At 36.6% G+C, this 11454-nt stretch overlaps 1 non-coding gene across 1 annotated transcript; it reads right to left on the reverse strand.

Moving 5' to 3' along the window:
• Positions 1–7888: 7888 nt before the first annotated feature.
• Positions 7889–7996, reverse strand: LOC130950294 (small nucleolar RNA R71). The gene has a single exon (XR_009073554.1). It is a non-coding gene; the product is annotated as a small nucleolar RNA R71 (small nucleolar RNA).
• Between the last annotated feature and the right edge of the window lie 3458 nt (positions 7997–11454).

Below are 11454 nucleotides of genomic sequence, written 5' to 3' on the forward strand. Positions count from 1 at the left end.
TTTCATGCATTTTCTTAGGTAATAAACAAATTTTTGGGTGAACATGCGTTACATCTTGATTCAAGCAAACATTGTGAACTATATGTTTTCATGAGAATATTGCACGAATTGAATGCCAATTTAGATGATGCAGGATCTCATAGTCTAGAACAAAGCTTTGATGTACTTTGTTTGTTTGATTTCAGGACAAATGAAGCATGGAAGAGCCACGTTAGTATCACTAACGTGGTCACTAACGTGGAAAGGGAGCAAGCTTGCAACGTCAGTGGTAAAGTTAATACCATTGACGCCTTCGAGTGCCATCTCAGCCCATGTTAGTTGCTACGTTAGTTGCACTAACTTAAGGACTAACGTGGAAGAAAGAAAAAGCTCCAAACATTAATAGTAAAGTTAACACCACTAACATTATAAAGGTCACAAATGACCACATTAAGAGCCACGTTAATGCCATTAACGTGAGCTCCAACGTGGGGCAACAAAGGATCGCCAACGTCAGTGACACTAACTTTGTTACTGACGTTGGACTAGGCCAAACTTACCTACGTTAGTGGCCACGTTAATGCCACTAACGTAAGAGGTAACGTGGAGCAAGGGGTATAAGAAGCCAACGTCAGTGACACTGACTTTGTCACTGACGTTGGAGATGGCCAGTATACCCACGTTAGTGGCCACATTAATTCCATTAACGTGAGAACTAACGTGGAAGAGAAAGAGTTTTCCAACGTCATTGACAAAGTTATTGTCAATGACACCTTCGTGTCATGGGATGCCTACGTTAATGGCCACGTTAGTGGACCATTAACGTGGGAGAAAGGGAAATGGTGTAGCGTCATTGGCAAAGTCAGCACTAATGACGCTATCGAAGATTAGAAAGGCTACGTTAGTGGTCACGTTAGTGCCACTAACGTTAGAGTTAACGTAGCTCAATTGGGTTGGGATGTTAGTGACAAAGTTAGTGTCACTAACGTCTTCGAGCCAGAATCTACACTTAACGTTAATTCCACTGACGCCTTGACTAACTGTAAACCATGCTTGACTCAACTTCTTTCTGCAAACAAAGTTAAGCCCACTAAAATCTGTAACTATTTCAACTGAAGATCAAAGGCCTATATACAAGACTTGCAGAGCTGATAGATGAGCAGAGGAGTAGCATATATAGGAGTAGTTTTGAACTAAAAAGGGGGATTAGAATTTGGATCTGAGGATCCAAGACTTGTAAACACTCTGTATTTACTTTCTCTGCAATTTAGCTTACTTTAGAATGCATTCTTCATTTTTTGATTTCCATTCCCAGAGCTATGAACAACTAAACCCTTTTTCATTGGGTTAGGGAGCTCTGTTGTAATTTGATGGATCAATTGTAGTTTTCATTCTTCTTCCTCTTTCTTTACTCTTGATTTTACTAGAAAGCTTTCGATCTTCATCCAATTGGTTAGTTATCTTGGAAAAGAAACTCTCCATAACTGGATCTCCTCGGAACCTTGGAAGAGGAATAAGGAGATCATGCTAGAAATGCTTTCTCATGCTGGACCAAATTGGGGTTTGGATGGATATTGTGACATTTAATCCTACCAACACTTTGATTTGGGAATGCATGTGGTATAATCAGTGACCATACTTCATCTCTTCCCATGAGCAATTAAATCAAGGAGTTGGACAATTGTTCAAGCTTAGAGAGTTTGGGTTGTCAAGGAATTGGGATCCAATCACTTAAGATTGCCAAGGAGATCAATGAATGCATTGATTGAGGAAGAGATGAAGATGAATTTGATCCGGAGAATGCAACATCTCCTAAGCCCAATGAATCCCCCATTTCTGATCTTACCCATTCTCTTTAATTTCTGCTATTTACTTTGATGCTCACTTCCCCAAATTCCCATTTAAGATTCTGCGATTTACTTTTCTGCAATTTATATTCCGCCATTTACTTTTAACATTTATATTCCTTGTCATTTATCTTTCCCGCCATTAATTTTCTGCAATTCTCAACTCAACTTTGCTTAGCTCAACTAGAACATTCCTCTAATTAACGTTGCTTGACCAATCAATCCCTGTGGGATTCGACCTCACTCTATTGTGAGTTTTTACTTGACGACAATTCGGTATACTTGCTGAAGAAAAATTTGTTGAGAGACAAGTTTTCGTGCATCACTCTTCTTCAACATAGTTGACCTCAGTCGAGTCTGCCATTTCGACTTCAGTATTTGTATCAATTGATTAATCGAGAGTACCTAATGGAATACGTAATTGGCTCCAATCCGAAGTCAATTCTAATATGTATTTAAAAATTGATTGAAATCTTTTGGCACTTGGCAATTGGCAATGATTGATGTTTAACTTGTCGAACATTGGCTTGTCAAAGAATTCGATAATATCTTTATCGAAAATATTACTTTCGATATAACAATAATATAAATAAAAAATTAATATAAGACAAAAAAAATATCCAAATAAAATTTATACAAATTCTTTATTAACTTAAAAGTAATTTGATAATAAGATACATGAATGTCGTGTACATGTGAGAAAGAATAGATTCAACGCATCCATGGAAGTCTCACTTCATGCATGTTCAGTGGTCATGCATAGAGCACCTTAATTAGATGAGTAATCAAGATACATATATAGTCTTCCAATCTGATTAAGGAATAGTTGAAAACTATTTTAAATTCCATTTTTCTAAAGGCAATTATATTGATATACAACGTCTCTATTTTGAAGAATTCCATTAATTCAACTACCCCATGAAAAATTTTACTTAAGACTAGAATAAAATTTAAATTATATATAACTAAAAAGTCGGATTATTACATATCAATCGGATTACTAACTTAAGTTTAGTTGAAACCTTGTCTAGATTATTGGAATAACGAGTCTTTGAAATATAATTGAAATAGGATTCGGTAATCTAATGAAATTGCTTAAAGAAAACTGTAGGGATTTTGAATGAGATTTCTTTTTTCTTCTCTTGAGACTTGAATAACATCTCTAATAATTAAGAAGTCAGGCGGATAATCTAGTGTAATAATAAATGTAATAACCAGAAATTAGTTAGTTCCAAAAGTCATACGTGTTTATTATCATAATATGGGTAAAAAGAAATGAAGTGAGACATCTTAGTAAGATTAATCTTCTTATCACATTTACAATAAAAATTACTTTTAAATTTTAATAAAAACAGTGGGAGCATAAATTGGAGGTTTGTCACAGCTTCGTCTAAAGTTTCTCCATAATAGTTGATAAGCCTTCATGATTTAGTTTCGGTAGAAAAACTCGAATTTTCAGCTGGCATTTTAATTCCCAAATTATTCTCTATAGTCTTGATGCTCTGAATCTACTATCGCATTGTTGCTCATGAGTATGATAGAAATAAAATGCTACCTCATATCGTGTAGTTATTAAATAGGAGCCATTTTTCTCTCCAGATAAATTTATCTTCATTCTCGCCCTTTGGGATGTTGCAGGTTGTTTTGGCCATAGCTCTAAAAATCGAATCGAAACGACGAGTTCAATTGAGTTAATCAGAAACCAATTACTAGGTTGATTCAGTTAGCTTCATAAACTATTTGACAAAAAATCAATTACAGAACCGATCGAACTGTCGGTTAATTAGTAAACTATCGAAATCGATCGGTTTTTTGAAGGGTTTTCAGTTCAATAAAAACCTTTTAAACGGCGCCGTTTTCACTTATTAAAAAAAGAAAAGAAAAGAAGGGGAACCCTAAATCCTCAATGGCCTGCAGCCTAGTCCCCGAGTCCCACATTCCTCTTCTCTCATCTCTGAAACTGAAGTGAAATTTTGAAATTGAAAGAAGAACCCTAGGCCCCAATCGCGCAACCCACAGCGACCACAGCCCCACGTCCCACCAATGTGTGTGTGTATGTTCGCCGGTATCGCCGTCTCCTCTGTTGTTGCCATTACTATCCATCCTCATTGCTGTCGGTAAGCATTGTGACTTGGATTTTGAATTTTTGATAATACTGTGTTTGCAGCCATCTCCTCATTGTCCCCTCTGTGTTTGTTGGTTTTACTGTTGTTATTTGTTAATAATTGATTTGCAGATTAGATAATTTTTTTGATTTTGTTAATAATTGAATTCCGTGATGGCTAGGGAGGCCGTGGTGGATGCTCTCATGATGGTGGTTATTATGGAAGGGGTTATTGTTATGGCTATGCAAGGGACGCGGCATGTCTAATCGCCCTTAGGTGGCAGCAACAGCCAGTGGTTCTTTTAGTTGTGATGGCAATGTAGATCATACTCCAAGCCAAGCCACCCACTTAAGCAGTGTTTCTTGAGTTGATGCTTCATGTATTTCCAAACTTCCTATTTTGACACAGAATAAGTAGGATATAGTCATTTATTGTTATCTTGCTGATGAACGGATATTTTATACGCTTTTTGGCATCATTTTCATATTGTTTTAGTTATGTTTTGCTTCATAGGTTTTCGTACAAAATTCACATTTTTAAATTCTACTTTGAGTTGTTGTGTTTTATGATGATTTTAGGTGAATTCTGACTAAAATTGAGGAGTTTTGGAAAAGTCTGATTTAGAGACAGAGAACGGACTGTGGATGCTGTCAGATTCTGACCTCCGTACACTCAAAAGAGCATTTTTGGAGCTACGGCAGTTTAAATGGTGCGCTCTTAATGCCATTGGAAAGCTATCATCCAGGGCTTTCCAGAAATATATAATAGTCTATACTCATCTCTGGAATTGAAGGTCCAGAATTGGCGTTCAACACCAGCTACCAACACCATTCCTAGCATTGGACGCCCAAAAGGGAGCAGCTGGCGTCCAACGCCCAAAAGGGAAGCAAAGTGGGCATCCAACGCCCAAAAGGGAGTACCAACTCGTGGACTCACCCCAAGCTCAGCTCAAACACTCACCAAGTAGGCACAAAAAGTGAATTTTTGCACTATCAACCTAGTCTATCTTATTTTCTGTAATCCTTAATCATTAGATTAGTATTTAAGGAGGAGATCACCCATGTTTAGGATCATCTTTCTCCCCCATTCGAACATTACACTACTTTCTGTAAAAGCATAAGCAACTAAACCTCTTAAGCTAGGGTAAGGAGCTCTGCTGATTCTCATGGATTAATAATATTACTGTTCTATTTCAATATGCATTTGATTCCATTCTCTTGTGCATTTTCATTCTTCATATCTTGAATTAAGGATGACCGGTGACAATCATCTTTATTCTACATGGATTCTGTGTGAGTCCTGCCTGGATAGCATTAAACCACATGCTAGAGAATGCACTGCGGATTCCAGGAGCGTGCCTGGGTGATTTTGGATATGTGACATATAATCCCGTTGACCGTGGGTTACTGAGGTTTCTGTGGCGTCAAGGCTAGAGTATGAGAAGCAGCGTTCCTTGATCCAGAAGATCCGACCTTGTCTGTGGCATTTTGAGTACGTAGGATCGCGAAGGGGAGTGGATTGATTAGGTCTTCACCTTCGACTATAGCGGGAAGCTCTGAGTTAACTTGATGAGGATGCTACATGAGTTGCTCGGATATAGTGGACTGCTTTGGTTTAGAGGAGACTAACTTGATGACGATGCTACATGAGTTAGTCAATTATGGATGCCATTGAATGAGTCATTTGTTGTTGAAGTAGACAGTAAAAAAATTTAATCTGGAAAGAATTCGCATCTCTGAAGCCTTAACTAACTATCCATCACTGCTTTTACACTAATCTGGTATTTCGTTCTTTATTATTCCGTTTATACTTCTTTACAAACAACCATCTTTTCTAATCGCCTGACCAAGATTTACAAGCTAGCCATTGCTTGCTTAATCCGATAATCTCCGTGGGATTCGACCCTCACTCACCTGAAGTATTACTTGGACGACTCGGTGCACTTGCCGGTTCAGTTGTGCGGAGTTCAATTTCGCGCACCAAGTTTTTGGTGCCATTGCCGGGGATTGTTCTGAGATTGACAAACTACCGAACTATCTTGTTGCTTAGATTAGGTACTTTTAAGGTTTATTTGCTCTTTTGTTTGTGTCTTTTGTTTTCTTTCTTCAAAAATTTTTTAAAATCCTTTCTTTTCTTTAATAATGTTTTTCTTTGTTTGAGTCTTATGCTAGTTTTTAAGTTTGGTGTCTATTTTTGTGTTCATATTTTCTTACAAATTTTGAAAATTGTTCTTGGTTGTTATTCTTGATATTCGAACTGTTCTTGGTAATTTCTTGTGTTTGATTTCAAAATTTTTAAGTTTGGTGTCTTTTAGTGTTTGTCCTCTAAAGTTTCGAAATTATTAGTATTTTAATCTAAAATTTTTAAGTTTGGTGTGTCTGTTGTGTTTCTTTATCTTTTTAAAATTTCAAAAAATTAAAAAATATATCTTATCTTTAATTTTTGAAAACTTTTAATTAATTTCTTAAAATCTTTATCTTATCTTTATTTGAATTTAAAATCTTTATCTTATCTTTATTTCAATTTAAAATTTTTAAGTTTGGTGTCCCTTAGTTGTTTTTCTTTTTCCCTTAAATTTCGAAAATCCAAAAAATTTTTCTTTTATCTTCCTTTAAAATTTCAAAAATCTTAACTATCTTTTCTTATCTTGATTTAAAAGTTTTTAAGTTTGGTATTTTCTTGTTAGTAAAGTTTAAATTTTGAATTTCAAATTTTATCTTTTCATATCTTTTTCAAATCTTTTCTTTTATCTTTATTTAAATTTCAAAAATCCTATCTTATCTAATTTAATTTCAAATTTTAAAATTCTATTTCAAAATTTAAAATTTGAAATTTAAAATTCAAATTTCAAATTTCAAAATAAAATCTTTTTCAAAAATCAAATTTCAATTCTTATCTTTGCAAATCTTTTTCAAATCTTTATCATAATAAAATCTTTTTCAAAACTCAAATTTCAATTCTTATCTTTGCAAATCTTTTTCAAATCTTTATCATATCTTCTTACTTTAAGTCCTTCTTATCTTATCTTCTTTTTAAATTTAAAACTTTACAATTCCAAATCTTTACTTCCTTTAATTAAAAATTCAAAATCAAATATTTTATTTTCAATTCTTGTTTATTAGTTAGTTACTTGTTTTATTTTATTCTCTTTCTATATCCTTTCTCTTTCTTCTTTTTCAAAACTTCCTAACTACTTTCTCTTTTTTCTTTTTCGAAAACTTCATCTCTCTTTTCCTTTACATTTTTAAAAATATCTCCCCCTCCCTCTCTATTAATTTTTGAAAACTCCTTTAACCTAAAAGATATTCTTTTTTTCTTTTCTTCTCTTCTGACTCTCTCAAAGGACCTCTATACTCTGACATAGAGAATCCTTTTCTTCTATTCTTGTTGCATTCTTCCTTCTTATTTATGAGCAGGAACAGAGATAAAGAACCTCTCTTTGATCCTGACCTTGAACCTGAGAGGACTCTAAGGAGGCGTTTACAACAAATAAGAGCACAGCATTCCGGAGGAAATCTCACAAAGCTTTTTGAACAAGAAGCTGAAATTACAGACATGGCAGCCAATTCTAATGGTGGAGGAGATGCAAGGAAGGTCCTAGGTGACTTTACTGCACCCACTTCTGACTTCTATGAAAGAAGCATCTCTATACCTGCCATTGGTGCAAATAACTTTGAGCTGAAGCCTTAACTGGTCACATTAGTTCAACAGAACTTCTAGTTTCATGGACTTCCACAGGAAGATCCCAACAGATTCATCTCTGATTTCTTGCAGATCTTTGATACTATCAAGACTAATGGAGTAGATCTAGAAATTTACAAGCTTATGCTTTTCCCCTTTACTGTTAGGGATAGAGCTAGGTTATGGCTGGATTCTCAGCCTAAGGAAAGCGTAGACTCTTGGGAAAAGGTGGTCAATGCATTCTTGACCAAGTTCTTTCAACCTCAAAAGCTAAGCAAGCTTAGGGTGGAAGTTCAGAGCTTCAGGCAGAAAGAGGGTGAATCCCTCTATGAAGCCTGGGAGCAGTACAAGCAACTGATCAGAAGGTGCCCTCCCAACATGCTTTTAGACTGGACCATGATGGTCTTTCTGAGATGTCCAAGATGGCATTGAACCACTCTGCCGGTGTTATACTCAACTTGAAAAAAACGCCTGAAGAAGCACAGGAACTCATTAATATGGTTGCTAACAATCAATTCATGTACACTTCTGAGAGAAACCATGTGAACACTAGGCTAGCTCAGAAGAGAGGAGTCCTGGAGATTGATACTCTGAATGCCATATTGGCTTCAAACAAGATGCTGACCCAACAGGTCAACATGATCTCACAGCATTTGACTGGATCACAAGCTGCAGCTGACAGCACTCAAGAAGCCTCCTTTGAAGGAGATGCATATGATCCAGATCAACCCATGATGGATGAGGTTAACTATTTGGAAAACTCCTCAGGAAATCTCAATAATGAGTCTTATGGAAACACCTACAATCCAACATGGAGGAATCATCCTAACTTTTCTTGGAGGGATCAATAGAAGCCTTAGCAAGGCTTCAATAACAATCAAGGTGGAAGAAACCAGAATAGGTTTCTTAATAATCCATTCCTATCTTCTCATCAGTAGATGAAGACTCCTAGGCAGAGCTTCTCTGATTAGCCACTATAGTCTCCAATTTCTCTAAGACCACTCATAGTTTCATCACTAAAACAATATCCTCCATCAGAAATTTGGAGGTACAGATTGGTCAGCTGAGTAAGAGAATATCTGAGACCCTTTCTAACACTCTTCCTAGTAATATTGAGGTAAACCCAAGAGAAGAGTGAAATTCTAACACTGTTGAAGTTGAGGCCAAAACTGAAGAGAAGAAGTTGGCGTTGAACGCCAGCTGATGAGCGGATAATTTATACGCTTTTTGGCATTGTTTTTAGTATGTTTTTAGTATGATCTAGTTAGTTTTTAGTATATTTTTATTAGTTTTTAGTTAAAATTCACTTTTCTGGACTTTACTATGAGTTTGTGTGTTTTTCTGTGATTTCAGGTATTTTCTGGCTGAAATTGAGGGTCCTGAGCAAAAATCTGATTCAGAGACTGAAAAGGACTGCAAATGCTGTTGGATTCTGACCTCCCTGCACTCGAAGTGGATTTTCTGGAGCTACAGAAGCCCAATTGGCGCGCTATCAACGCTATTGGAAAGTAGACATCCTGGGCTTTCCAGCAATGTATAATAGTCCATACTTTGCCCGAGATTTGATGGCCCAAACCGGCGTGGCAAATCAGCCTCAGAATTTCCAGCGTTTAACGCTGGAACTAGCATAAAACTTGGAGTTAAACGCCCAAACTGGCATAAAAGCTGGCGTTTAACTCCAAAAAAGGTCTCCACACATGAAAGCTTCAATGCTCAGCCCAAGCACACACCAAGTGGGCCCGGAAGTGGATTTTTCTGTCATTTACTCATTTCTGTAAACCTTAGGTTACTAGTTCACTATTAATAGGATCTTTTGACATTGTACCTGTACCTCATGACACTTTACACGTTTCTTTGTGTACTTTCCACGGCATGAGTCTCTAAACCCCATGGTTGGGGGTGAGGAGCTCTGCTGTGTCTTGATGGATTAATGCAATTACTACTGTTTCTTATTCAATCATGCTTGCTTCCATTCTAAGATATCACTTGTTCTTAACCCGGATGAATGTGATGATCCGTGACACTCATCATATTCTCAACTATGAACGTGTGCCTGACAACCACCTCCGTTCTACCTTAGATTGAGTAGATATCTCTTGGATTCCTTAATCAGAATCTTCGTGGTATAAGCTAGAACTGATGGCGGCATTCAAGAGAATCTGAAAGGTCTAAACCTTGTCTGTGGTATTCTGAGTAGGATTCAATGATTGAATGACTGTGACGTGCTTCAAACTCCTAGCAGGCGGGGCGTTAGTGACAGACGCAAAAGAATCAATGGATTCTATTCCGGCCTGACCGAGAACCGACAGATGATTAGCCATGCTGTGACAGAGCATAGGAACGTTTTCACTGAGAGGATGGGAGGTAGCCACTGACAACGGTGAAACCCTACATACAGCTTGCCATGGAAGGAGCTTCGCGTGTTTGATGAAGAAAGACAGTAGGAAAGCAGAGATTCAGAAGATGGAGCATCTCCAAAACCTCAACCTATTCTCCATTACTGCATAACAAGTACTTATTTCATGTTCTTTTGCTTTTCACAATCAATCCTGATAATTTCTGATATCCTGACTAAGATTTACAAGATAACCATAGCTTGCTTCAAGCCGACAATCTCCGTGGGATCGACCCTTACTCACGTAAGGTATTACTTGGACGACCCAGTGCACTTGCTGGTTAGTTGTGCGGAGTTGCAAGGTGTGATTGCAATTTCGTGCACCAAGTTTTTGGCGCCGTTGCCGGGGATTGTTCGAGTTTGAACAACTGACGGCTTATCTTGTTGCTTAGATTAGGACTATTTTGTTTTTGTTGGTTTAGAGTCTTTTAGTTGAGTCTAGTTTCATATTTTAAGTTTGGTGTCAATTGCATGCTTTTACTTTTCTTTTAGTTTTTCGATTTTGCATGTCCTTAGTCTCTTTTTGATCTATAAAAATTCTAAGTTTGGTGTCCTCTTTGTGTTTTTCCCTTAAAAATTTTCGAAAATTAGAGTTTGATTTTCTAAAAGTTTTAAGTTTGGTGTCATTTTGTTGTTTTTCTCTTTCCTCTTTTCAAAAATCAAATCTTTTTCATAAAAATTTTTCAATCATATCTTTTTAATTGCTCTTTTCAAAATCCTTTTATTTAACTAATTGATTCAGTTCTCAATTTGCTTTGATCTTATTTTCTTTTTTATTTTCGAATTTTTATCTTAATTTCCTTTTATTTTATTTTATTTTTTTTCGTCTAATTCTTTAAAAAAAAATATTTTATCCATTTGCAATCCATATCATTCCCCTTTATCCATTATGGACCTAAGTGGAATTGATCAGTCCAGAAGGACTCTGGGGTCATATGCTAACCCCATTACAGCTGCATATGGGAGTAGCATCTGTACACCTCCCATCAAAGCAAGCAGTTTTGAGCTAAATCCTCAACTCATTATGATAGTGCAGCAAAATTGCCAGTATTCCGGTCTTCTCCAGGAAGAGCCTACTGAGTTTCTGGCACAATTCTTACAAATTGCTGACACAGTACATGATAAAGAGGTAGATCAGGATGTCTACAGACTATTACTGTTTCCATTTGCTGTAAAAGATCAAGCTAAAAGGTGGTTGAATAACCAACCTACAGCAAGCATAAAGACATGGAAACAGTTATCAGACAAATTCCTGAATCACTTTTACCCTCCAAAGAGGATGACACAGCTAAGGCTGGACATCCAAGGCTTTAAACAAGAGGATAATGAATCCCTTTATAATGCCTGGGAGAGGTATAGAGGTATGCTAAGAAAATGCCCCTCTGAAATGTTTTCAGAGTGGGTACAGTTAGACATCTTCTACTATGGGCTTACAGAAAAAGCTCAG

This window comes from Arachis stenosperma, chromosome 1 (genome assembly GCF_014773155.1).
Source record: "Arachis stenosperma cultivar V10309 chromosome 1, arast.V10309.gnm1.PFL2, whole genome shotgun sequence".
NCBI lineage: Eukaryota > Viridiplantae > Streptophyta > Magnoliopsida > Fabales > Fabaceae > Arachis > Arachis stenosperma.